The sequence below is a fragment of the Caretta caretta genome, chromosome 5, assembly GCF_965140235.1.
Source record: "Caretta caretta isolate rCarCar2 chromosome 5, rCarCar1.hap1, whole genome shotgun sequence".
In the NCBI taxonomy this organism is placed as follows: domain Eukaryota; kingdom Metazoa; phylum Chordata; order Testudines; family Cheloniidae; genus Caretta; species Caretta caretta.
The window spans coordinates 29,106,695-29,132,865 of NC_134210.1; the positions used below are offsets into that span (position 1 = coordinate 29,106,695).

The window sequence follows — 26,171 nt, forward strand, 5'->3', positions numbered from 1 at the left end:
ACCAACTTTTCCTACAGGACAATACAATATCTCTCATGTGACATTATTCATTATTGTATGAAATAACCTATTTTTGCAACACCAAAATGCATTCAGCAAAAATACTTTTACTTTAGAACCTGATCACCCTCCCCTGTGATCCCATGGGATGGGGTACAGGGATAGAGGAAAGCTTTGCAGCCTTTCTTTGTTCCATTGGAGAACTGGGTTTGCCTCTTGTGCATGCCAGCGGTCTCCCACAAATCCACAGGTCCTTTGAGGCCAGGGCCTTCTGCGCAGATGGTCTGCACACCTTCAGCAGTTTTGGCCCCATGCAGCTCTGATCCAACACCTTGGCAACATGCTGCAAGGGATTCTCTTGGCCACAGCTGCTCCTAATTCTGTATTTCCACAAGATATGGGTAGATCCACACACAGTAGGACATACATGAGGTCCATTGTGATCAAAATCTTGGTATGCCATACAGTGAAATACCTTGACTTTTGCAACTGGTATGATGATTGTAAATTACAGTTGGTTTGTTTGCACCAGGGGCAGTTAGAGTCTACATAAATGTGTAACCTCAAATTGGCTCAAAGTTTGCAGGAGAGTTGGGGAGCAAACACAGAAATCATCCCCATAACCTAGAGAAAGAAATAAAATGAGGGAAAAATATGCAAAGCACCCTTTGATCAGTCTCTTTGTACAGTGCTCGTGCAGTACATACTGTTGATTAAAATCATGTGGACACCTATCAAGATTAACTGATCCTTTTAAAAATGATAAAGACTAATATCGGGGCCTACCCTCCCCCTGTTCATAGGAGTTTTGCTATTGACTTTAGTGAGAACAGGTGATTACGTTTCTCTTCATACTGAAATGAGTAACAAAGGCACAAAAGCTCATGAACGTCTTGATCACTACTGCCAATTCCTCAACACTGGACTCATTCCTATTATGTGTGGATCACCGGGTATAATGCAGACTTTCAAATCTCGGAGTGTGTTGTAATATAGGGGCTGCAAATCTTATTCGTCTGCGTAAATACTTACACAAGTAGTCCTAGTTGGATGGAACTAGTAGTAGTGATACGTATACAATTTAATGCCAAAATTTATCTGAATACAGATTACACATTTGACCCCACAATGGTCCAAATTCATCCCTAGTAAAATTCCACTGTAACTGATGGAGGAAATGAAGGAGGAATTTGATCCAATAAATTATTTGTGAGTTTATTAAATCCTGTACAATTAATTTCTTAAATTAAAATAGAAGAAACATAATGGACCTGAGTCTTAATTATTCTAAGGCTCTTTTACATTATTCTGTCTGTGTAAAGGGACCTTAAAGTGAGAGTAAATTACATTACAGAGCCAGAGCAATGTAAAAGGACCGTAGTGGAAATGAGATTCAGGCTCTATATACTTTGACCTGGTTTTGTTTCAGTGAAGTCAATGAAGCTTCTCTGAGAACAGTTTTAAGCTCTTTGTAATGGCAAATTTAAATTAGGGAATAGAGCTTGACAAGTCACAGACAGGGAAGAGAGTTAAAATCATTGATAGGAGATATATCACTCAGAGGAGTCACTAATTGTTTGCCCAGCTCTAGCCATATACTTGAATACATACATACTGGCTTCTGAAATTGATAGATAACATAGCAGCACTGCAGTATAACAGCACTTATTACCAAGCATCAGAGGGCTACTTAATCTTTAACAAACTGGAGTGGCGAAACCTTTCTATTTTATTGCTAAATTTATGACATTTTTTTCATGTAAAAGAGTTCTCATCCACAGCATCCTGCTGTTTTTAACCAGTCACCTGGCTTGCTTTTCACACTCAACGTCTACAAGAAAAACCAAAACCCAACTGAAGTCCAAGGACTGCCAGCGAAGCAGTGAGGAAAAGCAGGGGGAGAATGCACCTGGTTAGCTTTTGAAAACCACACCAATGCAGCATTATGAGGCTTGAGACACAGCTGACTATTTCAACCCTTTATGGACTAATGCTCCTGGAATTGCCTTATTGTTCTGGTTTAATGATTTTATTGCATGGAAAAAATTCTCTCTTATGCTGAAAAGAATGAAGTTAGCTATTAACTTTAAGCCAATGTAAACCAGATGAGCTGTTAACACCTTAGCCATTGGATTAATTTACCTCCTTTGATTGTTTTCCAGCAAATTAGACTGTTACATATGGAACACCATTAAAAAGCCAACATTTGCCAACAATAGCCACTTGCTGCTATGTAAGCTACCAGAGTTTCCCCTCACTACTTAATATATTAAAATAAGTGTGCATACATTTTTTTAATTTGATTCACTTTGTCCTTGATAATTTTATTGCAGAAAAAAAAAAACAGCTCAAGGCTACAGTAAGAATATATTTTGTCCAACATTTCCAACCAACACCTTTGAAAAGTTTGCCACTTGACTTCTTTTGCAAACCCCTCCACAAAAGTAACAGGCATGGAGCTGTAGAAAATTAAATCAAATTCTGTTCTCAGTTACTCCATGCAATTTTACTGAAGTCAATGGGGTTGCAAGGGTGTAAGGTAAAGTCTGACCCAAAGCTCCCTGCAGTCAAATGAAGGGATCTGGCCCTCCGAGAAGGGATATGGCCCTATATTAAATATCTTTTTAATTTTTTTTGGTATAAATACAAATAAAAATACAATACACCTTAATACAAAATTCACAGCCACAGACTGCTGAGTGAAACCAAAACTATGACTGTCATTTGGTTGATCATAACCAATCTTTGACATTTGCTTATAAGAGAAATTCATAAATTCAGGCAGGAGACTAGGATCCAGGAGGTCTAGGTTCTATTCCCAACTTTACCAGGGACTCACAATGTGGGTTAAATTAGGTGCTTAAAATTAGCCCCCCAAATCCATATTTTGGCACCTAAATCCATGGCCTGGTTTTTACAGGTGTTATGTAAAGTAGTAGTACTTCTGAAAACCAGGTCATTTTATTAGGGGACCAAGATATGTATTTGGATGGTTAATTTTAATAAATGGCACCCACATTTTGTTCTTAGCTTATCTATACTTCAGGTTACCCACCTGTAAAACAGGAATAATAATGCCTACCACAAAGGAGGTATGTGCGGTTTAATAAATTGTTTGTAAAGTGCTTTTCAGAAGAAAGCCACGGGTAAGTATCAAGTGTTATTATAAAGGTTAAAATAGTTCATCAGCATTGAAAAACTATATATACGTGACAAGCTGAATAGGAAAATGCTTTGCCATGCCAAGAGCGGCTGGACTGTCTATGACTGCATAAACATGCCTCAAAGATTTTCCAGGTGTATAGTTTAGTGGCTGTCCCTATCTACCTTGTCTATCATAATAAATGTTAACACTAGCCCAGAGGCCACAAAATAAAACTGTCCCGCACTGTTGTGCTATCTACTTCACTTTCATATGCACTTTCAGCATTTAATATATGATCCTGCAAACACTTGTGCATGTAACTTTCTTTTAATGCCTCAAAACTCATGTGATTCTGGAGGTGGAAATCTGGTCTCTTTATTTAACCCTGACATGTAATATAACTTAACAACTAACTCCTCACAAGCTAGGTAACAAAGTAAGGCACTGCTGGTTTTGCCTGGTGGTATGATTGTTATATTCTGTCTCTTTAATCTTTGTGATGCAGTTCCAAAATAAAATCATATTTGGGGATAATGGTGGTAATCTTTTTCTGAAATATGGTTCACAACATCAAACCTGGATCTAGTGTTGGTGGGACTATGATTAAGATGATGAAACAATGATTTTCAAGAGAGAAAGGAAGAAGAAACAACATCAGTATCCTTTAACTGTTATGATGGTTTTCTCTTAACATTTATTGCAGCCTGCTATATCTGGGAAATTAGTCATGTGGGGGTCACATTTTCAAAAATGCTCATGGTTAGATTTTTTTTTTTCAAGCACTCAGGACCCATGATTGAGGCCAGGGTAAAGGCACAATTTAAGCCTAAAAATAAGGGCCACATTTTCAAAAAATGCTCCACACCCAGCAGTTTCCACTGTGTCACATGCAGTCAGATTTTACAGAGGTGTCATACCGAAAATGCTGGGTCCTAGCGTAAAATATGGCCACTTAGGGATTTGAGCTCTTTTGAAATCTGGCCCACATGTGGGCGCTGAGCACTTGAAAACTCGGCTGTAGTTGCTGTTTGTTTATATTTATTTATAGTACTTCTAGGCTCTCCTGTCCTGTTTACAAAAGAGAAAAGCAAAATCATTGTAGTTACACAGGGCTCAATTGTGCAAATGTTCCTCATGCTCAGTAAGTAATACCTTACACTGCAAATAGCCTCATTAATTTCCATTGGGCTGCTTATAGAGTAAGAATGGAAGAAAAGGGAAGAGCTGCCCCTTTCTCTTGGATGTGGACCTTGCTACAGTTATGCCTGCCTTTGTCATCTTGAGGTTAGATTGCTGGGCACGGCTACTGCACCTCCTATAACCAGCAGGGGTGCTTGAACTGGGGCTCCCTAGCTATAAACAAGAGGGAACTGCTAACCGGGTATTTATTCATTTGGGGAACTGCTTTTCCCCTTGGTCCTAGGGACCCGGGATTACAAACCATCCAGGCACTCTCCATAGCCCAGCACCTTCCCCTGGCTTGTGGGGAGAGGGTGAGCTGAATATTGGGTTTATTTCATTGTCCTCACATCTATCAGTGTGGGAGGGGCAGCCCTTTGTATTGTTGTTGACCATTGCTTTCTGACCTGCTATTGAATGGGTTATAGTTTTGTGCAAAATATAATCTACCTGCTAAGCATGCTTATAGAAATAATAATGGACGTTATTGGAGCTGTAACGATAAGTAGGATAACACAATTAACAGGGTTTTCAGGCTTTGCCATAGGAGAGTGGCCTATTTTTATTATGCGTGGGAGATGCTGGCTTTTTAATTAGCTGAAGTAGGCCTAAGGATTGAACCCCAGCTCAGAAATTATCCACTGTCATGCTGAGAGATAAACAAGTCAGCCCAAAAGAACAGGTATACCGCATAACTGTAGAAGTAATTTGGATATAGGAGGCTGGGGGGTGGCACGCTTTTGCAATATGGTAATTATAGAGAGAACCACATTGACAAAGATAAGCTGTTAAGGAATTGATTGAGGCAAATGTCAATGGTTGGAAGCCCAATATGTGCATCCATAATACCACACACAAACAAAGGATTGTCTTAAATTTGCTATGGGCCTGGAAATGGTGAAATATGCTCATAGATCTGAGTGGGTTACATCCAGCACTCTAGGATGCATCAGGTTCCAGAAAGGGCATCTATTGTATCATGTCCAACTCTTATGATGTTCTCTACTTACTTGTTCTTTCCATCTTTCATTTCTAATGGGCTCCATAAGGTTATAAGTATGTACTATGTCAGACTGTAAGTATGAACAATGCAGAAAACCAATTTAAATGTACTGATTTTATTCTTTACTTATGTGTATTGATTTTTCTATTATTTCAATTATGTCAAGCTCAAAATTTCTGTGAGTGCATCACCCATATCATCATCTTAATTAACTCTAAATTGCCACCTGAATAAAGAACCAGTGGCAGTACCAAGTGTACATTGCACCCCCATAAATACTTTTGCAATTGCAACGATCAATCAGGCTACACTGCATTGTTATGTGTATTATAATGATTAATGTATAAACAGGGTGCCCAGAGTCCTGGCAGGTATCTAAACAGGCTAAATGATAAATCTAAATAAATCAATCACTCATATTCCATACAGCGGTTCTTCCCCCCTCGCTGTAACTTTTGCCTAAACAAGCAAGATTACTTTTTACCTATTCATTTATCATGTGGCGACCATCCTATAAACAGTGAAATTAATGGTGCTCTAAGCAGCTTCAGTTTTCCCTGTTCTTCTCTGTGAACCCCTTCAGAGAGTGCTGCCCTCACTGGTGGACCAATGTTGGCAAGAAACCATTGCCAGCCAAGCTACCAGTGCTAGGAGAGTCTTGTGAGCTGTGCAAAGAGAGAGCCCATCTGCCTGGCAGGTGGGGGGCCAGAGGCTTCCTCCAGACCCTCACACTCTTTTTGTTCCTGACATGACATAACAGGAGCTAGCAAAGCCTGCTGGGTGGAATGTGATTGGCTGGGATTCTGGTTTGGAATAATAGAGGGATATATTCATGGCAACATCGCATACATGGCAATAAATAGCTTTTGCAGGTGTTTGACTTTAGAAATGGCTGAGTGTGAGTTTACTCCAGTGCCAGAGGTTCAACAAAGCTGGGCACAGAGAACATGTGCTTTCCTCGGGAGGGTGTGAAAGTCCTATGCTAAGCCTTTCTCTGACAGATGTTGCACTGGAATCTCTGTAGGGAGTTTCTCTTCAGTCATCCATTAGAATTGAGAACAATTAGAGGAATGACGGTTTAAAGGTGGGTTCCAAAAAGGGAAGATTGTCCCAGGTCCCAGATGAAAAGTGCATGCCCTCTGTTAAATGTCACAGGAATAATGTATCAGAGCAGTGCTGCCAATAAGGATGTTAGGGTATTTGTGAGAGGGGATGTTTGATTCTCTTTAGGCTGTGATTGTTGTGTTCCACTCAGAGGGGATGCATTTTCTTAATATTCCAATATGCACACTGCTTGGAGACTGAGACATGTAGGGCCAGATTTTGCCTGGTCCTAGCATAATGTGGAGCAGAGACTGGGATGGAAGGAGCTTTCCATTTTATCCTCCAGGTAAGGACCAAATATCATAAAAGCCTCCGTGCCTGAAGGATTACAGGGACTGCTCTACCCTTGAACTCCAAGGGTGCATATCACCCCAAGGAGGCCACCTCCTGATTCAGGTGCATAATTCCACACTGCCCACTGGATGGGCCAGTGCTTATTTGATGGGGGGATTGTGTTTCCTGCAGCTATGAAAACAAAGAGGAGTTTGTGTAAAAGCTAAACAGCCTACGTTAGAATATCATGATTACCACAGACAATCAGATAACGTGTGTCAGGATTTAGTCTCAGAAACTGGATGATATAAACATGTTTAATTTTCCATTACTCTAGACAACTCACAGAACTTGGAGTTATTATATACAAGCAAAAGACTGCACAGTGCCTGGTTATCAAGGTGCTAAATACCTCCAGGGCTGCTAGTGTTGGTAGAACTAGAATTAACTTGTTAAATATTCACTGTACTTCTTAGCCCTGGTCTACACTAGGAGTTGAGGTTGCATTTAGCAGCATTAAATCGATTTAACTCTGGACCCGTCCACATGATGAAGCCCTTTTTTTTTTTTTTACTTAAAGGGCTCTTAAAATTGATTTCCTTACTCCACCCCCGTCAAGGGGATTACCGCTGAAATCGGCCTTGCCGGGTCGAATTTGGGGTACTGTGGATGCAATTAGATGGTATTGGCCTCCGGGAGCTATCCCAGAGTGCTCTATTGTGACCGCTCTGGACAGCACTCTCAACTCAGATGCACTGGCCAGGTAGACAGGAAAAGGCCCACAAACTTTTGAATTTCAATTTCCTGTTTGCATGGTCACCTGCAGCTTGTCACGCTGGCCAGAGCTCATCAGCAGAGGTGACCATGATGGAGTCCCAGAAAAGCAAAAGAGCTCCAGCATGGACCGAATGGGAGGTACGGGGTCGGATCGTTGTATGGGGAGATGAATCCGTGCTATCAGAACTCCGATCCAGTTTTCGAAATGCCAAAACATTTGTCAAAATCTCCCAGGGCATGAAGGACAGAGGCCATAACAGGGACTCAAAGCAGTGCCGTGTGAAACTTAAGGAGCTGAGGCAAGCCTACCAGAAAACCAGAGAGGCAAACGGCTGCTCCGGGTCAGAGCCACAAACATGCCGCTTCTATGATGACCTGCATGCCATTTTAGGGGGTTCAGCCACTACTACCCCAGCCGTGTTGTCTGACTCCTTCAATGGAGATGGAGGCAACACAGAAGAAGGTTTTGGGGACGAGGAAGATAGCTTACAGCAAGCAAGTGGAGAAACCGGTTTTCCTGACAGCCAGGAACTGTTTCTCACCCTGGACCTGGAGCTAGTACCCCCGAACCCACCCAAGGCTGCCTCCCGGACCCGCCAGGCAGAGAAGGGACCTCTGGTGAGTGTACCTTTTAAAATACTATACATGGTTTAAAAGCAAGCATGTTTAATGATTAATTTGCCCTGGCATTTGCGGCTCTCCTGGACGTACTCCCAAAGCTTTTGCAAAAGGTGTCAGAGCAGGGCAGCCTTATTCCGTCCACCATGGTAGGACACTTTACCACACCAGGCCAGTAGCACGTACTCAGGAATCATTGTAGAACAAAGCAGTGCAGTGTATGTTTGCTGGCATTCAAACAACATCCGTTCTTTATCTCTCTTTGTTATCCTCAGGAGAGTGATATCATTCATGGTCACCTGGTTGAAATAGGGTGCTTTTCTTAAGGGGACATTCAGAGGTGCCCATTCCTGCTGGGCTGTTTGCCTGTGGCTGAACAGAAATGTTCCCCGCTGTTAGCCACGGGGAGGGGTGAGGGGTGAGGGGCTAGCCACGTGGTAGGGGGAGGCAAAATACGATCTTGGAACGAAAGCACATGTGCTGTATATGTAATGTTAACAGCAAGGTTTATCATGAAAGAGTGTACTCATTGTTCTATAAAATGTGTCTTTTTAAATACCACTGTCCCTTTTTTTTCCTCCACCAGCTGCATGTGTTTCAAGGATCACAGGATCTTCTCCTTCCCAGAGGCTGGTGAAGATTAGAAGGCGAAAAAAACGCACTCGTGGTGAAATGTTCTCTGAGCTCATGCTGTCCTCCCACACTGACAGAGCACAGATGAATGCGTGGAGGCAGACAATGTCAGAATGCAGGAAAGCACAAAATGCCCGGGAGGAGAAGTGGTGGAGGGCTGAAGAAAAGGCTGAAGCTGAAAGGTGGCGGCAGCATGATGAGAGGAGGCAGGATTCAATGCTGAGGCTGCTGGAGGATCAAACTAATGCGCTCCAGCGTATGGTTGAGCTGCAGGAAAGGCAGCAGGAGCACAGACGGTCGCTTCAGCCCCTGTGTAACCAACCGCCCTCCTCCCCAAGTTCCATAGCCTCCTCACCCAGATGCCCAAGAACGCAGTGGGGGGGCCTCTGGCCACCCAGCCACTCCACCCCAGAGGATTACTCAAGCAACAAAAGGCTGGCATTCAATACGTTTTAAAGTTTTACATTTTTAAAGTGCTGTGTGTCCTTGTCCTTCCCTCCTCCACCACCTCTCCCGGTGCTTCTCTCCTCCACCACCCCTCCCAGACTACCTTGGCAGTTATCCCCTATTTGTGTGATGAATTAATAAAGAATGCATGAATGTAAAGCAACAATGACTTTATTGCCTCTGCAAGCGGTGATCGAAGGGAGGAGGGGAGGGTGCTTAGCTTACAGGGAAATAGAGTGAACCAAGGGGCGGGGGGTTTCATCAAGGAGAAACAAACAGAACTTTCACACCGTCGCCTGGCCAGTCATGAAAATGGTCTTCAAAGCTTCTCTGATGCACACTGCAGCCTCCTGTGCTCTTCTAACCGCCCTGGTGTCTGGCTGCGCATAACCAGCAGCCAGGCAATCTGCCTCAACATCCCACCGCGCCATAAATGTCTCCCCCTTACCCTCACAGATATTGTGGAGCGCACAGCAAGCAGTAATAACAGTGGGAATATTGGTTTCGCTGAGGTCTAACCAAGTCAGTAAACTGCGCCAGCATGCGTTTAAATGTCCAAATGCACATTCTACCACCATTCTGCACTTGCTCAGCCTGTAGTTGAAAAGCTCCTGACTACTGTCCAGGCTGCCTGCGTACGGCTTCATGAGCCATGGCATTAAGGGGTAGTCTGGGTCCCCAAGGATACATATAGGCATTTCAACAGCCCCAACAGTTATTTTCTGGTCTGGGAATAAAGTCCCTTCCTGCAGCTTTTGAAACAGACCGGAGTTCCTGAAGATGCGAGCGTCATGTACCTTTCCCGGCCATCCCACGTTGATGTTGGTGAAACATCCCTTGTGCTCCACCAGTGCTTGCAGCACTATTGAAAAGTACCCCTTGCGGTTTATGTACTCGCCGGCTTGGTGCTCCAGTGCCAAGATAGGGATATGGGTTTCGTCTATGGCCCCACCACAGTTAGGGAATCCCATTGCAGCAAAGCCATCCACTATGAGCTGCACATTTCCCAGGGTCACTACCCCTGATATCAGCAGATCTTTGATTGCATTGGCTACTTGCATCACAGCAGCCCCCACAGTAGATTTGCCCACTCCAAATTGATTCCCGACTGACCGGTTGCTGTCTGGCATTGCAAGCTTCCACAGGGCTATTGCTACTCGCTTCTCAACTGTGAGGGCTGTTCTCATCTTGGTATTCATGCGCTTCAGGGCAGGGGAAAGCAAGTCACAAAGTTCCATGAAAGTGCCCTTATGCATGCAAAAGTTTCGCAGCCACTGGGAATCGTCCCAGACCCTCAACTCTATGCGGTCCCACCAGTCTGTGCTTGTATCCCAAACCCAGAATCGGCGTTCCACAGCATGAACCTGCCCCATTAGTACCATGATGCCTGCATTGCCAGGGCCCATGCTTTGAGAGAAGTCTGTGTCCATGTCCTCATCACTCTCGTCACCACGCTGACGTCGCCTACTCGCCCAGTATCGCTTTGCCAGGTTCTGGTGCTGCATGTACTGCTGGATAATGCGTGTGGTGTTTAATGTGCTCCTAATTGCCAAAGTGATCTGAGCGGGCTCCATGCTTGCCGTGGTATGGCGTCTGCACAGAAAAAAGCCGCGGAACGATTGTCTGTCGTTGCTCTGACAGAGGGATATGGCTTACAGGGTTGGCTTACAGGGAATTAAAATCAACAAAGGGAGTGGCTTTACATCAAGGAGAAACAAAAACAACTGTTGTACAGAATGGCCCCCTCAAGGATTGAACTCAAAACCCTGGGTTTAGCAGCCAATGCTCAACCCACTAAGTTATCCCTCCTTCTTGTATTTCAGAAAGGACTTCATGGAGGGAGGGAGGGAGGGAAGGAGGAAGGAAGGAGCAAATGAATACAAAACAAATCTGGTCTATTTCTTGTTTTGATCCACTCCATCTATCTTTTACATCTTTGGCTGGCAGCAGACGGTGCAGAAGGACTGCAAGCCATCCACATCTCTTGGATGCTCGGCAGAAGATGGTACAATAGGACTGCTAGCCATCCTCATCTCCTGCCTGCTCACCATAAGATGGTACAATAGGACTTCCTGCAGGACTAAAGAGAATGACCTGGTCGAGTCACTCCTAATTTAGTCCCTGCACCCATATCTGCCCAGGCGCTCCTGACCGACATGACCAGGAGCACCTCGGACATGACGATGATGGCTATGAGTCCTATTGTACCATCTGCTGCCACAAGACAATGGGTTGCTGCTGCTGTGTAGCAATGCAGTACCACGTCTGCCAGCACCCAGGAGATATACGGTGACAGTGAGCTGAGCGGGCTCCATGCTTGCCATGGTATGGCGTCTGCACAGGTAACTCAGGAAAAAAGGCGCGAAACGATTGTCTGCTGTTGCTTTCACAGAGGGAGGGAGGGAAGGAGGGCCTGATGACATGTACCCAGAACCACCCACGACAATGTTTTTTGCCCCATCAGGCTTTGGGATCTGAACCCAGAATTCCAATGGGCAGCGGCGACTGCGGGAACTGTGGGATAGCTGCCCACAGTGCAACACTCCGGAAGTCAACACTAGCATCGGTACTGTGGAAGCACTCCGCCGAGTTAATGCACTTAATGCACTTAGAGCATTTTGTATGGGGGTCACACACAATTGACTATATAAAAACGATTTCTAAAAAACCGACTTCTATAAAGTCGACCTAATTTTGTAGTGTAGATATACGGGGGGCTCCACCTTAGCCAATCACAAGTTAGGAGATAGGAACACTTTCAGTTAAGGTGAAATTCACCTCTCCCTGTAATAAAAGCCCAAGTAACTGGCCTTTGGAAGAGGGTCCCAGCAAGGGTCACGGGTACAGAATAACAATCACCCCGCAACCTAATCTGCAGCACCTTCCCTTGGCAGCTGCTATTTCAGCCTGCTGTGCTTCTGCACCCTTCTCCAACAGTCATCTTCCTCTTTGCTCATTCTGGGTCTACATAGGGTCCACCTCCATAATGCACAAGCAGTGCAGAGGCATCTGCATAGACACTCCTTTGACAGTGTGGGTAATGAACCACTGGAACAATTTACCAAGGGTTGTGCTGGAATCTCCATCACTGGCAATTTTTAAATCAAGATTGGATGGATTTCTAACATATGCTCTAGAGATTATTTTGGGGGAGGTCTACGACCTGTTATAGAGGTGGTCAGACTAGATCAGTGGTTTTCAAACTTTTTTCCTCGTGACACAGTTGAAGAAAATTGTTGATGCTTGTGACCCAACATAATTATATCTTTTGACTAGAGTTTTCATAAAATCATAATACTGCAATATAGTCCAGCTAAACTCACTTTACATAACTAACACTAGACACTAGCCTTAGTAAGCGCATGGTAAGGAGTGTGGGAAGTGGCCCAGGGCAGGGCAGAGGGAGAGGTGTGGAGGGTGAGGGGTGCAGGGTGGGGCCAGGGATGAGGGGTTCAGGATGCAGGAGAGGGATCAGGGCTGGGGCAGAGGGTTGGGATGCGGGAGAGTGAGCGCTCTGGCTGGGGGCGTGGGCTGTGGGGTGGGGCCGGGGATGAGGAGTTTGGGGTGCAGGCAGGCTGCCCCAGGGCTGGGGCCAGAGGACTCCCCCCAGCCCTCTCTCTGCTAACAGCAGTTAGCTCCGGGGGAGGGGGCCTCTTTGTCTTGCCCTGCCGGCAGGCAGCATGGAGCTCCAGGGGAAAGGGTCCCTCTGTCCCCGCCAGCAGCAGCGAACTCCAGGGCCAGGAGAGAGGCCCTCAGCAGCCCTGCAAGCCCCAACTTGCTCCCTCCCCCGTTCCCGCCCACCCACCCCACCCCCGTCTCCAGGTCCCTGCTGCGTGGCCCTTTAGATCGTGATAATTTGGATCATCAAGGCAGCCCAGTGCCCAACATTCCGCGACCCGGACTTTGAAAACCACTGGACTAGATGATCACAGTGGTTCCTTTTGGCCATCCTTGAAGAGACGAAGATTCATAAATTTGCTGAATTCTGTGAGACTCCCCATGGAAGATGGGTGCCGGACTCAGTCCCTCAGAATTCAGTTGGACACAGACAGTCCATAGTAAGGAGCCATACAGGACTGCACTGCCTCAAATGGAGCAACAGGAAGCATTCTGGAGAATGCCTCTTGGAGCCTCCAGGTGCACAGAGGATGTGTGCCCATCGCTACATCCCTTTGTGTGGAGCACCGTACTCCCCATACACGGCTGGACAGCTTTCTTGGCTAGTGCATATAGGAAAGCAAAGTCAGGGCCACACCTCCTCCCATCCCCCTCTGGGGAAATGTGGCCTGAAATGGAGTAGGGATTCCCATGTGCAGGGACTGACCTTGCCCTTATATAGGCCATTGGAGGGGTGGGTGAGGAAAGGGCCTTACCCTACCACCCATTCTGCACATCTCTGTAAGGGCCAGCACAATCTGGCTCTTAGAGAAAATATGTAGGAAAATATCCAGATTGTTTATTGCATGTAAGTTATATAACCCGCTCAGATCTATGACCATATTTGACTATTTCCATGACCATACCAAACTTAGGACAGCTCTTTGTTTGTGTATGGTATTACGGATAACCATACCTAGGCTTCCAATCATTGACGTATGCTGTTTGCTTCAATCAATTTTTTAATAATTTCTTAACCATATTGACACAGATAAATTGTTATCTCTATAGTGACCATATTGCAAAAGCTTCCTATTTCCAAATTACTTCTTCAGTTATGCAGTGTACCTGTTCTTTTGTGATTACTTGTCTATCTCTCAGCATGAGAGGGGAGAATGAGCTGGTACCTGGTCTGCCAATGTCACATCCCCTGCAAGACTTGTTACCCTGTGAAAGAAAGATATTAGGTTGGTTTGACATGATTTGGTCTTGTAAAATCCACGTTGATCCTTACTTATCACCTTGTTATCTTCAAGATGCTTAAAAATTGATTATTTGCTACATTATTTTTCCAGATACAAAAGTTAAGCTAACTGGTCCATAATTCCATGGGTTGTCCTCATTCCCTTTTTCTTTTCCTTTGGGATCTCTCCCATCCTCCACAAGTTCTCAGAGATAATCACTAATGGCTCAGAGATTACTTCAGCCAATTCCTTAAATATTCTAGGATGCATTATGTCAGTCCCTGCTGACTTGACGACATCTAACTTGTCTAAGTAACTCTTATCTTGTTCTTTTCCTATTTTAGCCACAGATCTTATGTTAGTCATACGGTCACTGCTAACCTTTTTGGTGAAAACTGAAACAAATAAAGGCAAACACTTTGGTCATTGCTGTATTGTCTGTTATTGTCTTCCCCTCCTCATTGAGCAATGGGCCAACCCTGGCCTTGGTCTTCCTCTTGCTTCCAATATATATGTAAAATGTTTTCCTGTTACCTTTTTTGTCCCTAGCTAGCTAGTTTAATCTCTTTTTTTGTGTGTGTTTGGGGTTTTGACTTGATCTTGCTAATTTTGTCCCGATGTGCTTGTCATGGTTTTTATATTCATCCTTTGTAATTTGACCTAGCTTCCACTTTTTGTATAACTCTTTTTTGAGTTTCGGGTTGTTGAAGATCTCCTGGTTAAGCCAGCGTGGTCTGTTACCATACTTCCTATCTTTCCTATGCATTGGGATAGTTTGCTTTGGTTCTCTGTCTCTTTAAAAAACTTCCAACTCTCTTGAACTCTTTTTTCCCTTAGACTTCCTTCCTATGGAATTGTACCTACCGAATTCCTGAGTTTGCTAAAGTTTGCCTTCTTGAAGTCCATTGGCTTTATTCTGCTGTTTTCCTTCTATCATTCCTTAGAATTGTTAACTCTATCATTTCTTGATCACTTTCACCTAAGATGCCTTCCACCTTCAAATTCTCAACCTGTTCCTCCTTATTTGTCAGATTCAAATCTAGAACCTCTCCCCTCGTCACTTTCTTCACCTTTTGTAATAAAAAGTTGTCTCCAATTCATTCCAAAATCTTGTTGGATAATCTGTGACCCACTGCATTATTTTTCCCAACAGATGTCTGGGGTAACTGAAGTCCCCCATCACCACCAAGTCCTGTGCTTTGGATGATTTTGTTAGTTGTTTGAAAACACCCTCATCCACCTCTTCTTCCTGGTTAGTTCACGACAGGAGACACCTACCATGACATCACCCTTGTTTTTTACCCCTTTTATCCTTATCCAGAAATTTTCAGCAGGTCTGCTTCCCATTTCTATCTCTACCTTAGTGCAAGTGTATGAGCCTGATATACAAGACATCTCCTCCTCACTTTTTCCCTGGCCTGTTCTTCCTGAACAAGCTGTACCCTTATATACCAATATAGTTGTCATAAATATAAAGGGAAGGGTAAACCCCTTTGAAATCCCTCCTGGCCAGGGGAAAGCTCCTCTCACCTGTAAAGGGTTAAGAAGCTAAAGGTAACCTCGCTGGCACCTGACCAAAATGACCAATGAGGAGACAAGATACTTTCAAAAGCTGGGAGGAGGGAGAGAAACAAAGGGTCTGTGTGTCTGTCTATAGTCTGTCTTTGTCGGGGATAGACCAGGAATGGAGTCTTAGAACTTTTAGTAAGTAATCTAGCTAGGTATGTGTTAGATTATGATTTCTTTAAATGGCTGAGAAAAGAACTGTGCTGAATAGAATAACTATTTCTGTCTGTGTATCTTTTTTGTAACTTAAGGTTTTGCCTAGAGGGGTTCTCTATGTTTTGAATCTAATTACCCTGTAAGGTATCTACCATCCTGATTTTACAGGGAGGATTTCTTTATTTCTATTTACTTCTATTTTTATTAAAAGTCTTCTTGTAAGAAAACTGCATGCTTTTTCATTGTTCTCAGATCCAAGGGTTTGGGTCTGTGGTCATCTATGCAGATTGGTGAGGCTTTTTATCCAACATTTCCCAGGAAAGGGGGGTGCAAGTGTTGGGAGGATTGTTCATTGTTCTTAAGATCCAAGGGTCTGGGTCTGTGGTCACCTATGCAAATTGGTGAGGCTTTTTATCCAACATTTCCCAGGAAAGGGGGGTGCAAGTGTTGGGAGGATTGTTCATTGTTCTTAAGATCCAAGGGTCTGGGTCTGTAGTCACCTAGGCAAATTGGTGAGGCTTTTTACCAAACCTTGTCCAGGAAGTGGGGTGCAAGGTTTTGGGAAGTATTTTGGGGGGAAGGACGCGTCCAAACAGCTCTTTCCCAGTAACCAGTATTAGTTTGGTGGTGGTAGAGGCCAGTCCAAGGACAACGGGTGGAATATTTTGTACCTTGGGGAAGTTTTGACCTAAGCTGGTAAAGATAAGCTTAGGAGGTTTTTCATGCAGGTCCCCACATCTGTACCCTAAAGTTCAGAGTGGGGGAGGAACCTTGACAATAGTGGTGAATTATCCCTCCAACGCTCTGTGGGAGGCAGGGGAAAAAAGTGATTGCAGATTTTTTTTATTTAATCCATAAACTTGTTTTAGTAACTGAACTTGGTTTCACATGTTCTGGGATGCGTCATGTTATTTCTTGCCACAGTGGATTGCGCAAGTCATATGGATCAGATATAAAGTGAAGTGACTGCCTCTGTTATGTGTAACAGGCCTTATCTCCAGGGGCTGTCCTGACATTTACAAGATAATGGGCTTCAATCATGGTATTAAATTGCTGAAAATAAAAGCTACATTCCAGAGGGTACCATTTTTTTGGAACTAATGAAACCTCAAGGGTAATAATAGAGCCCACAGCCTACTGCAGGAGCCTCCAATTATTAGCTCGTAGCCTGGAGTTGTGAGTATTAATATTAGCACTCTTCTCTTAGATTTGAAAGGAGGATACCACCTAGAAACTAACGGGTCTTTGACACACCCTCAAGGCACCTACCAGCGAGAACTGTCTTTCTGCTCTGATAGGATCCAGTGAAAAACACAGGTAAGGAAACTCCCCACCCCCGTGCATCACAGAAGAGGTGTTCATGGAGCCTGCCTATATTGCCATGCAGAAGCACAGTGAGAATTCACGAAGGTCAAATCTCACAGTGAGGGAGCAGCAGTAGCTCCCCCAGGCCACCTGTGGGTTGATGTGCTCTGAAACACTTGGTGAGGTTGAGAGCTCCTTTCTTCAACTCTGCTGTGCTTTGGATCATTTTCCTGGGGGAAAAGCCATTTTTGCTCAGGTGCTGCTCCACTTCTCATGCTTTAGTTCATTCTGAGGCAAGTGCTGCTGTGGACAGAGTTGCATGTGACACTCCACGTATGATATTTGCCATACTTGGTGCCCCCCTGCATCACATATTTAAAGGTGTCTGCCCAGTTTTAAAAACACTATAAAAACCAGACACCAAAATCTGGCAGCAGCAGCTCTAAAGGGCCACGCAGCAGGGACCTGGAGAGGAGGGAGGTGGGGGGTGGACGGGAACTGGGGAGGGGAGCAAGTTGGGGCTTGCAGGACTGCTGCGGGTCTCTCCCCTGGCCCCGGAGCTCGCTGCTGCTGGCGGGGAGAGAGGGACCCTTCCCCTGGGGCCCCATGCTCCATGCTGCCTGCTGGCAGAAAGAGGACTGGGGAGAGTCCTCTGGCCCCAGTCCTGGGGCAGACTGCCTGCACCCCAAACTCCTCATCTCCGGCCCCACCCCAGAGCCTGCACCCCCAGCCAGAGCCCTCACCCCCCCAAACATCCTAATCCTCTGCCCCAGCCCTGAGCCCCCTCCTGCACCCTGAACCCCTCATCCACGGCCCCACCCTGCACCTCTCCCTCTGCCCTACCTTGGGCCACCTCCCACACTCCTTACCATTGGCTTACTAAGGCTAGTGTCTAGTGTTAGTTATATAAAGTGGGTTAAGCTGGACTGTATTGAAGTATTATGATTTTATGAAAACTGTAGGCAAAAGATATAATTATGTTGTGTCACAGGCATCAACAATTTTCTTCAACTGGGTCACGAGGAAAAAAGTTCGAAAACCACTGCCCAGGATCTAAACTGCCAACTGGAATTCAGTGACAAATGTCACTGTCCTTTTCAAAGGATTGAATTAAATGAGTCAGCATTGCAGCTCGGTGTAAGCTACACAAAAAGCCACTTCCAGCAGAAATAACCATAGCAGCTGTAAGGCAATAACTCCCTTCTGCCACTACTTCTGCCCCTCACCATTTTCCCTGAAATCTGTGAAGCAAACTCCAACTGCAGGGTTTCTGTGTGGGACAAAGGAGGGAGGCTATAGGGTCGCAAAGACAGCATAACCCCTTCCACCTCGGCAATGGAGAGATCCATGCACAGTGTGTCCTCTGTGAGCCTTGATGGGATCATCTGGATCCAAGCAAGCAGCTGCTCGATTGAAATGTAGGACCCAAAAGCTCTGCAAGTCCTAGCTTTATGGGGAAACATGGGTGATATGGTAGGGATTTCCAATTCCTATTTAACACCCCTTGAAAACAGCAGAACCTTAAGTCCCTCTTCTCAGCCAGGTTGCCCGTTCAAAACACTTATACATCCCTTCAATGCCATGTCTCAGCTGGGAACTGGAGGAAAACATATCTGGCATTCATCCAACGCCTATTTAATGGCAACAATTAATCCTAAACTTTTTGCTGGTTTATAAAAGAGATAAAACAGAAAATAAAACAAAACAAAACAAACAAAGCAGCCATGGAAAGTGCTTTAAGGCCCCAGTTTACCAATGGACTTAAGTATATGTCTAACTTTAAGCATGCAAATAGTACGTTGGCTCAAAGTTGGGCATGAGCTGAATTGGGGTTTAGTTCCCTTTAATGTCTAAACTCTCACTGACGTCACTCATGAGATAGCCTTTACTCACGTTCCAGAAGTTAATGTGTTATTCACTGGCCTTTGGCTGAGTGTATGACCCAGAATGTGGCTGGAAAAATCATTACTGCTTCAGTATTTTCATCTTCAAAGGCATTCCTAATAGGGATAGATTCCCTTCTTTTATTCTTTTTATTTTGAGCTTAAACCCAGAAACAACAGCAGTTTGTAGTTTTAATTATTTATTTATTTAGTTTGTTAAAGCAAATTAAAAGTTTCTTCACTGATATGTCTGATCGTAATGGCTATAAAGGAATCAGTACGTTATCTGAGTACCCTCATATTTTCAAGGTCCATCATGATTTATTGAATAACAGCACAGTTAGTTCCTTTAAATCTATCAAGCAGACAGAATATTGCTAAATGCTATTTTACTACATAATAACTGACAGAGGAGATTGAGTATGAACTCCTATAGCATCCAAAGCTTTCTCATAGTGTCATTAAACCATAAACATTAATTTCAGATGTTTTTCCTGGATTTCTTTAAAATATGGTTATTGAATTGTTCAACTCATAAATCAACAGTACAAGCCTAAAACACATAAAACAAGCATATGTTGATGCAGAGATCAAAACGGTTCCTATAATAAACATATTCGATAAAATTCACTCAGTTCTCTATTACCCACCATAAAGAAAAAGTGAAGTCGTGTATGTGCAATAGAGAAATTATGTTAATATACAAAGTCCATAAATTAAAGAGAGAAATTTTGACTGATATGAGCACAGAACTTTGGAAGCATACAGCTCTTTGTATGTTTTTATGACCATCTTTTCTTTCTTTGTGAAGAGCTGGTCATGTACTCATTAAATAAATATTGCTGGGGAAAATCAAGTACTATGTCAGATACTCAATTCTGGAGACTGCCACTGAGTTTTGCCAGACTGAACAGCCAAATACAACTGGGTAAGCTGAATAATTAGCCTGGAACTATATACGTGGTTTTGCAACCCTGCAAAGACTACACGTGGGAGCTCTATGCTGTTGAAAAGGCTAAATTTCCAGTTGCTTACCAATGCAACCCAGACATTGTTTCTAGCACAGGCCGACTTTAAAACCATGGTATTTTTACGTATACCCCAGTTTTTTGAGGTAATTTTTGAGGCATTTTACATGTTTTAAGTTAAAATTTTTCTCTCCACGTGAATCCTGCCCAATCAGACTCATGGTAACTGTGGCAGTTGGCCTTAAATGCAGAAGGGTACAAGAAATAGTCCCAATACAGTTTTTAAAAATGCTTTAAACCATTTTCTAAAATAGTCTTTTCAGTAACTTACCTGTCTTCTACAGAATGTAGGATAGTGTCCTCTGATATGAGTATTTGACTGTTTATTTATTATTAGCAGAAGGAAAGGGCTGGTGGATCTAGGTGCTAGGTCCCAGCAAGGAGATGTTTGTGGAGGAAAGAGCCAAGCCTAACAGGGAGATAATGGGGAACTAAGGCCAGTTCTCTTCCTCCCCCTCCCAAAGCTGCTCTGGCGGTTCCCAGTACAGTGTTGGGTGCTGCTACTGCTTCTTTGCTATTTGCAGGCTGCCAGAATTTTCCCTGAGACTCACAAGCACGAGTTGAATAGAATATCATGTGGTAAAGAAAAGGCACTTCTACAGCCTGAGGTCTGGTGGGAGAGCTTCTCAAAGAAAAGTCACAGTAATTGTTTATCATGCAAAATGTTAACAAAGTAAACATGGCGGTTGTTCCCTAGAGAGAGAGATTTCAACCTATATCTCATAAGGTAAAATTCATCATGAATGATTTATTTAAAAGAAGTCTCTTGTGCCTTTAAACATGTACTGACAAGTTGCATGTGCCATTAAAACATTTGTTTCAAACATGCTGGTAAATGACTAACTGTAGTTAATGTATTACTACCAAGTCATTAGTGTTATAACTTTTAAAATGAAACTGCTGTTTAACTAGAATACTCATTACATTTAATTTTAAGACTGAGCAGGGCAGAAACCTCCATTCCCCATTTGTGATTTATATTATGCTATGCTGATAACAAGTCATCCCCAATATCTCTGTGAATGGAGAGAGCCAGTACAGTCTAATGGAAATGTTTCCTCAAAAGTCACCCAAAAGCATTATGCTCACTATTAAAGGGCCTAACCCAAAGCACTTTTAGGCCAATGGGAGTCCGTCCATTGATTTTAATGGGTTATGGATCAGGAACAGAAAGATTTAATTCCTCCTTTGTGAAAAGCACTCCCTTTAATGAAATCAAGCCAGCAAAAGAGGGCCTCATTTTTCATTTGTAGTAAGAGTGGTGAATAGAAATGTACCAAGATGAGTACATTGTCATCAGACAGGTGTATACTCATATAACTATTATTCACTTGCCTATCCACTAATTGTGAAAGTTGACTGGCTTTCTATACATTTCTACTAACCAGTTCTGTTTCCTGCTTACTTCACATTGATAGTACTATCGCTGTGGTCCTAGAACGAAATACCAGGTGGTTCATACTTGTACCCTAACTGGTTAAGATTCAGAACCACTTTGCAGAAACTTTGCAGTCACATGTGTAAAGCCCTACATGTTGTGTGTCCATTAAACTTTGCCCAGCGAGGGGGTACAAACAGGCACTGTCTGTTACAGTTTTATGTATTGTTGCTTGTTTCCTACCATGCAGAGGATGGTCTTGTAGCTTCAGCACAGGACTCAGAGTCCAGAGAACAAACATCTACCTCCAGCTCTGCCATGGAATGATATTGCACAAGTTACTTAAATGTTCTGTCTCAGTGTACCAGCTGTAAAAAAGAGAACATGTAGAGGTGTTTGAAAAAGAGGAAAAGTACCTTGCAGAGAATGGCTGATCTTCCACTTCTATATGAGAGAGCTCTCCTCCAGTACAGGTAAACAAGGCCTGTGTTTTGGGAGTTGAAGGACCAGAGTGCTAGTCTTATGTCCTCTTGGCTGTTGAGAGTGCATGACTCTTGCCTAGTGACAGTGTCTGCTGTATGAATCACGTGGAATAATTATAATATTCAGCTTCTTGTGTGAGTGGAAGTTTTTCTATACTCTGTTCCCCTCCACACTTGCACAGCAACACAGCATTTCATGTTAAGTATCCTCATAATGCACTTGGAAACCAGTTTTCTACTTTTTCAGCACTTGCAGGACATAGGAGTTCTTTGACATTGTGCCAGGACATCAATAAAAGATGAATTTGTATTTTACCATGCAATAAACTTCAGAGGTTAAGAGACGACTTCTCCAGAAATGTATCACCTGCTTCCAGTCAGGTCCTTTCCTTCAGTCAGTCATCATACACCCATAGGTCTTTTCACTATTTTCTCTCCGGTTGCATACAGGACTTCACAACCAGAAAAGATGCCTACCAATTGTCTGCTGACTGTCACTCTAATACTCAAAGTTACTCTGTCTTGTAAACCCCCTTGAATCTTTAAAAGGCCATCGAGGCCAATGTTTTTTCTCTGTCACAGCGGAGGAGAGATTTTATTAACAGGAGATAATCAATACACCATAGCACTAGCAAACGATAACAACAGGCTTAATATTTTCATAAACAGCACAGTTCCAGTCAAATTAAGCAACTAAGCAATTAAGCAACTCTTCAAACTTTCTTTCTGCCAGTTAAAGGTGTTGCTATTTCTAGTTTTATCTTATCATTGGCTAATTTAGGCATAAGTCCTATATTGTTCGTCCCCCAGGGGCACCCAGGACACCTTCACACACTCAACGGCTATTGACTTAACAAAAACACCGTACAAGGCATTGCAAGATCAGGACTCCTATGTGAGGAAAGTGTTGTTTCTGTCTTTTTGGCTGCTTGCCTTTTTTGCAGGCCCCAGAGAATTTAGATGTCTTATCCAAGAGGAATGAAAGGACCATTTGAATTACTACTCCTTTATTTCATGCACAAGAATAGTTACTCTGAGATTTGTTTTTTTTAAATTAAAACACTATCCATGTTCTTTTTCTTACCAGCTGTGCCATCTGCAATAGTGGGAACACATCCACTTTATGTTTTCACACTATCACCCACACTCTCATTTCTTGAGTTTCTTATGATTAAACAGTTTTGGCTACCATTTTCCCGGGCAGATAATAATATGATACAATTTCAAGGGCTTTATATTTTACCTGGTTTGTCCAGATATTGATTTCTGCCAAATGTTTGTTTTGCCATTTGTTTCAGTTAACTAGAATATCATATTCCACTGAAATGAATAGTTTAAAAGTGGGCTCTTCGCAGCTTTTCCCGGGATTTAACTGGAGTAGAATGAGACATGACCATCAAAACTTAAACAATAACAGGAATGAAAAAAAATCAATCTAATTTCTTTGTACATAGCAACCAATATTTTTCATGACTATGATTTGCATAGCAAACATACACCATGGTATAATTAATTATTGTTGTGATGTTCCATAAAGCAGACCCCTGGACATTTTCCTTCCATAAACTGAAGTGGGAAGTATTTGCCCTTACAAACTAAATATATGCAGAACGAGGCTAGGATTGAAATATGCAGAGTACATTCTCTGGCCTGTATGAAACAAGTGGTTGGACTCAGGCCAGTTCCTACTAAATAGGTGCCCTTATCACAAAAACTATCGCTGGCAAAACTAATAATAATTGGCTCCCTTGTTGGCAGTCTTAGAGCGGTCAAGCACCGAAGAAATGTGATAAATTAATTGCTTACCCCTAAAGGAAATTCCTCCCAAAATAAGATTGAGGTACAGTGGGAGGAAGTTGGCATTGCCACTGCTCCTGCTATGCTTATGCATTTGAGACTTCAGCCTCCATTCTTACCCATTCAGCTACCTTTAGGGCTCAATTCTGAAAAGTCCTGAGCAGTGGAGCCCAATACAGAAAAGCAGTTAAACGTGTTTAACTTCAAGCATGTGACTAGGCCTAATGACACTTGGTGGGACAACACACAAGTCTATGGAATAAATATGCTTCAGCACCAACTCATGCCAGGCCGTTCAACACTTCGAAAGATCAAGCCTTTAAGCGCTACATTCTCTTTAAAATTACTCTCAGCTGCTCTTTCAAGCTTTTCTGTTTAGGACTGTGGTGTGAGCAATGGCTTGGCTATAACCACAGGCTCCATTTTATATGGTCTCTGATAGAGGGGTCTCCCAGGGAACCCAACACTTTGGGCTCTGCTCCCTGTCCATCTTGGTTCATCTCCCAATTAATAGTTTCTCCCTTAGCGGGAGTACTGCAGGAACAATTACTTCTTCCCCTGCACTGAAATGTAACAGGAAGGCAGGGTTCTCCTGTTGACACAGCTTGGAGCAGGTGTTGGAACTAGGTAAGGAACTGCTAACTGAGTCTTGCTTGACTTGTTGCACGAGATGGGGGCTCATTACCTCCACTCTGTTTTGGAGATGGGAGTGGCTCCCTGGCTAGAGAGGAGCTGGGCTGAAAAGCATCTAGGGAAGAACCCTTGAAGCAGCAAAGAGTTGTCCTGGACTTTGCTATAATATCATGAGTTTCTTTGCAACTAGGAAATGGATGAGTTTTAATCCTATACAGTTTTTTGGTGGATGGCAGGAATTCATTTGGTCACATGGAAGAAGTGTCTTGTGTTGCTCTGTGGCTATATAAGAAGCATCTGTGAGACCATCTAGAGAAAATATTGTTCAAACTGCCTTAGTCAGAAAGATTCTTGGGCCTGTGAGTGCTTCTAACAATGTGCTGGCATGCCAGGGTGCTAACACAGAGAAGAACAGGGAGATTCTCAGAGTCACATCAGTGTCCAGTTTTGGGCCCCACACTACAAGAAGGATGTGGATAAATTCGAGAGAGTCCAGTGAAGGGCAACAAAAATGGTTAGGGGTCTGGAACACATGACTTATGAGGAGAGGCTGAGGGAACTGGGATTGTTTAGTCTGCAGAAGAGAAGAATGAGGGGGAATTTGATAGCTGCTTTCAACTACCTGAGAGGTGGTTCCAGAGAGGATGGTTCTAGACTATTCTCAGTGGTAGAAGAGGACAGAACAAGGAGTAATGGTCTCAAGTTGCAGTGGGGGAGGTTTAGGTGGGATATTAGGAAAAACTTTTTCACTAGGAGGGTGGTGAAACACTGGAATGCGTTACCTAGGGAGGTGGTAGAATCTCCTTCCTTAGAAGTTTTTAAGGTCAGGCTTGACAAAGCCCTGGCTGGGATGATTTAATTGGGGATTGGTCCTGCTTTGAGCAGGGGGTTGGACTAGATGACCTCCTGAGGTCCCTTCCAACCCTGATATTCTATGATTCTATGACGTGCCAGACCCCTCAAGTGAGGGGTAAAAAGCTGAGTGTTCCCGAACCACTACAGTATCTCAAAATATTGAGCCTTCAGCCAGCACTCTCTGGCACTGATTACGTGGAGTTTGCAGCAGTACAAATGCTTTTGTAATGTCTTTATCTATGTTTAGCTTTGCCTTCATGTAAGTTCATCTACAAAAAGAGAGGCAGAAAAAAGTAATAGTTAAATAAATTATTAATACAGGCTTAGAAATAGTGTTAAGTGATAAACTTAAAATGCAACTGTAGGACAGTGAAAAAATGCCCGCATCCTGACTGGCATCTTTTAACAGTCAGGCACCAAATGATCTGTTTTAATTTGAATATTAAAACTTGGAGAAACTTACAGATCCAAAAATAAACACATGCACAAAATATTTGCAACCAACGTATTGAATTTCTGACAGAGTCAAAGATTATTAAAGAAACAGCTCTTTGGTCTTCCTACTCCTTGTACTGAAAATGGGAAGAAAAAAACAAGGCTACTTTATTACATCAAAATATGTCGGCATGTGAATGTTTTTGTTCCCAATATTTTATGTTCTAAGAGCTTGATTTTCAGAGATGTTGGGCACCTGCAGCTCCCGTTGGCTTCAACTGGAATTGTGGGTACTCAGCACTTCTGAAAACCAGACACCAGGAGTAGCATCCTGACCCCATTGAAATCAAAGTTTTGCCATTGACTTCAGTTAGTTCAGGATTTCACTCTGTTTCCACTATAGAAAATGAGGTATTCGTGTATCTTACCTGTAGTGCTTTCATGGCTCAAGCTGGTTGCTGCCAATCCCTTTCTGTCACACTTTGTAACTACATTTTACTTCAGGCAGCTGATTTAATATCTCAGTACAACCAGATTTCTTAGAGCCAAGATACAGACTATCCTCAGATTCCAATTTCCAATTTCCAGTGCATATTTTTAAATGACCTTTAACTCCAAAGGTACTAACAAAAA

The 26,171-nt window shown here is 43.3% G+C and overlaps 1 long non-coding RNA gene across 1 annotated transcript in view; it reads left to right on the forward strand.

Moving 5' to 3' along the window:
• Positions 1-21,259, forward strand: part of LOC142071992 (uncharacterized) — a 99,889-nt gene extending 78,630 nt beyond the window's left edge. The window contains exons 2-3 of the long non-coding RNA XR_012668275.1: positions 16,950-17,059; positions 20,483-21,259. This is a non-coding gene — a long non-coding RNA (uncharacterized LOC142071992). The remainder of the gene's footprint in view (positions 1-16,949; positions 17,060-20,482) is intronic.
• Positions 21,260-26,171: the final 4,912 nt, after the last annotated feature.